This window comes from Gossypium hirsutum, chromosome A07 (genome assembly GCF_007990345.1).
Source record: "Gossypium hirsutum isolate 1008001.06 chromosome A07, Gossypium_hirsutum_v2.1, whole genome shotgun sequence".
NCBI classification, from domain to species: domain Eukaryota; kingdom Viridiplantae; phylum Streptophyta; class Magnoliopsida; order Malvales; family Malvaceae; genus Gossypium; species Gossypium hirsutum.
The window spans coordinates 52,968,266-52,971,770 of NC_053430.1; the positions used below are offsets into that span (position 1 = coordinate 52,968,266).

The window sequence follows — 3,505 nt, forward strand, 5'->3', positions numbered from 1 at the left end:
GGTGACCGAATCGACATTATAAACACCAGCTTTTTTGTTGGCTTTTTCCTCATGACTTGCCACTGATAGTTATTCAGTGACATCTCCTCTATAAACTCATAAGTATCTTCAGGTGTTTTATTATTGATGGTTCCATCAGCATCTACGTCAACCATTTGTCGAGTCAAAGGATTTAGGCCATTGTGGAATGTTTGAACCTGAAGCCAAAGCGGTAACCCATGGTGAGGGCACTTTCTTAGTAAGTCCTTGAATCTCTCCCGTGCATTGTAAAGAGTTTCTAAGTCCATCTGCACAAACGAAGAGATATCATTACGTAATTTAGTCGTTTTAGCTGGCAAAAAATATTTTAGTAAAATTTTTTTAGTTATTTGTTCCCAATTAGTAATTGACCCTCGTGGTAACGAGTTCAACCACTATTTAGCTTTGTTCCTCAATGAAAAAAGGGAATAACCAAAGACGAATGGCATCATCAGAAACACCATTAATTTTAAATGTATCGCATAGTTCCAAAAAGTTTGCTAAGTGAGAGTTGGTATCCTCATCCTACAAACCATCAAACTAAACAAATTGCTGTATCATTTGAATAGTGTTAGGTTTTAGTTAAAAAGTATTTGTAGCTACAGCAGGTCTAACTATGCTCGATTTAGTTCCTGTTAAAGAAGGTTTAGTATAACCATATATAGTGCGTGGAGCAGGATTTTGATTAACTGCAATTGTAAGAGGTCGCTGATTGTCTTGGTTTTCAGCCATCTCTTTGGTTGGGGGCTGAGTATCGTCCTTTTGCTCATTCTCTGTGTATCTTAAGCTTCGCCTTATTTCTCTTTGGTTTCTGCGAACTGTGCGTTCGATTTGTTCATCAAAGAGTAGTGGTCCTAACGGGTTTCTTCTAGTCATAAACTATAAAAAACCTGCCAAGAGAAAGAAAAAGTAAATTAATAAAAAATAAAAAATTAAATTAAATTAAATTGCAAGAAAAATAAATGGCCAAAGTAATAAAAATTGAGCATTCCTAATATCTTAGTTCCCCGGCAACGGTGCCAAAAACTTTATTACGATTTTCGTGTGACAGGTTTTAAATACTTATAATTAATCGTTCTTGAAACTAACTATTATCACGATGTAGGCAAGTGTACCTATCAAACAGTAGTATAGTTTTAGCAAGGCCGGATAGTCGAACCCAAAGGAATTAAAAGTACTAGTACTGACTGTTTTTTTATTATCTAACCTAAAAATAGGGGGGGTTTTGTTTTAACTAACTAATCATCTAAACTAAGAATTCATAGAAAGTAGAATTGGGGGATTAAATTACTTTTGGAAAATGATTAAATTAAGACAATACCTAAGGAAAAATCCACCTAGACTTTACTTGATATTCTAGCTTCGAATCGAACGATTTATTCATTTAACTTGTCCCATAGAGATCCCTAAGTTATGTTATTATCCCTATTCAGGACTAATAATGCCTAAACCCTAGATTGAATAATTGAGACTTTTCTCTAATTAACGCCTTAGGGTTGCAGTAACTCGATCTATGGATCCCCTTATTAGGTTTCACCCTAATCTGGCAAAATCTTGTCACCCTATGTCTAGGCGCGCAAACAACTCCGCTTAATTATGACAAATGTACTCTTAGACAGGGTCTATTCCTCCTCTGAATAAGATCTTATCTTGAATTGGTATCCTAGGATATCAAAACAAGAATTAGGAACACATAATTAAGAACAAGTTAAATATTTATCATACAATTCAAAAAATAATAACAAGATTCGTCTTAGGTTTCATTCCCCTTAGGTATTTAGGGGATTTAGTTCATAACTAAAAAAGAAAACATCTTAGAAGAATAACGAATACAAAACATAAAGAAAACCCAAAACTCCTGAAGGGAAATTGAGGGGAGATCTTCAGTCTTGATGATGAATCCAGCTTCTGAGATGGAACAATCGGCTTTCTTCGAGTAATTCCTTCCTCCCTCTCACTGTCTCCCTTTCCCTCCTCCTCTAGGGTGTATTTATAGGCTTTGGAATGCCTAAAAACCCTTAAAATTGGCCTTTTCCAAATTTGACTCAACTTGGGCTCGGCAGGGACACGCCTGTATGAGTCGTGCTTCGATTTTGCCAGATTGACACGGCCGTGTGGTCTGCCCGTGTGAGTAGGTCCAGGCCGTGTTGATTTCGTAATTTGGCCCATTTTCTCTATTTTTCGCTCGTTTCTCATTTTTTTCGCTCTCTTATGCTCACCTAAGTACAAAACATGAAATGAAGGCATTAGGAGCATCGAATTCACCAATTCTAAGGAAAAATCATCCAAAAAATACGTTAAGCATTGGTAAAAATATGTGTAAATTACGGTTTATCAACCTCATATGATAAGATGAAGTATCTTATGGTTAAACCTGACTCTCAGGGAGAGGGTCTCATTGTTCGTAGGAGACAAGATTAGAATGCTGATGATGATCGTGGAAGGACACAGGAGCGAAATCCTCGCTGTAAATCTAAGGGTAGATCGAAGTCTTCAAACAGAGGTAAAACTTGTAACTTCTGTAAGAAGAATTGACACATTAAATCTGAGTGCTATAAGCTACAGAACAAGATTAAAAGGGAGGCTACGAATCAAAAGGGAAAACAACGAGAAAATTTTGGTGAAACTATTTGTTGTAGAAGACTACAGCGATGGTGAACTTCTAGAGCTTCTGTTAAAAATTCAAAAGTGAGCGAGAAGTGGATATTTGATTCAGGCTGCACCTTCCACATGAGTCCCAATCGGGATTGGTTTAAAACTTACAAAACAGTGTCTGAAGGTGTTGTTTTGATAGGAAATAATGCTTCATGTAAAATCGCATGTGTTGGAACAATTAAAGTTATGATGTTTGATGGAGTTTTCAGAACACTTAGTGACGTATGAAATGTTCTAGAAGTGAAGAGAAATTTAATTTTGTTGAGTACTCTTGATTCAAAAGGGTACAGATACACAACTGAAAGTGGAGTTTTAAAGATTTCCAAAGGTTCCCTTGTTGTAATGAAAGGGCAGAGAAAGACTACCAAGTTATATGTTTTGCAGGGTTTTACTGCTATTGGTGATGCAGCTATCGGTTCCTCTTCTTTTTCAGATGATGATATTACTAAACTTTGGCATATTTGCCTAGGGAATATAAGTGAGAATGGTATGGCAGAATGGCGCAAAAGAGGACTTCTTGATGGGCAAGGAATTTGCAAACTGAAGTTCTGTGAGCACTATGTTTTTGGGAAGAAAAAGAGAGTTTGATTCACCAGAGGAATCCATAACAAGAAGGGAATGTTGGAGTATATTCATTCTGATCTATGGGGGCCATCCAGAGTGCCTTCGAGAGGTGGAGCTAATTATATGCTAACTTTTATTGATGATTTTTCCAGAAAAGTTTGGGCGTTCTTCCTAAAGCAAAAAAACAATGTGTTTTCCGCATTTAATCTTGGAAAATTATGATTGAAAAATAGAAGGGAAAACAAATAAAATACCTCTGCAAAGACAA

The 3,505-nt window shown here is 36.4% G+C and overlaps 1 non-coding gene across 1 annotated transcript; it reads left to right on the forward strand.

Annotated features, from left to right (window-relative positions):
• The first annotated feature begins 213 nt into the window (after window positions 1-213).
• LOC121204354 (small nucleolar RNA R71) lies at window positions 214-320 on the forward strand. Its single transcript, XR_005899281.1, has one exon. It is a non-coding gene; the product is annotated as a small nucleolar RNA R71 (small nucleolar RNA).
• Window positions 321-3,505: the final 3,185 nt, after the last annotated feature.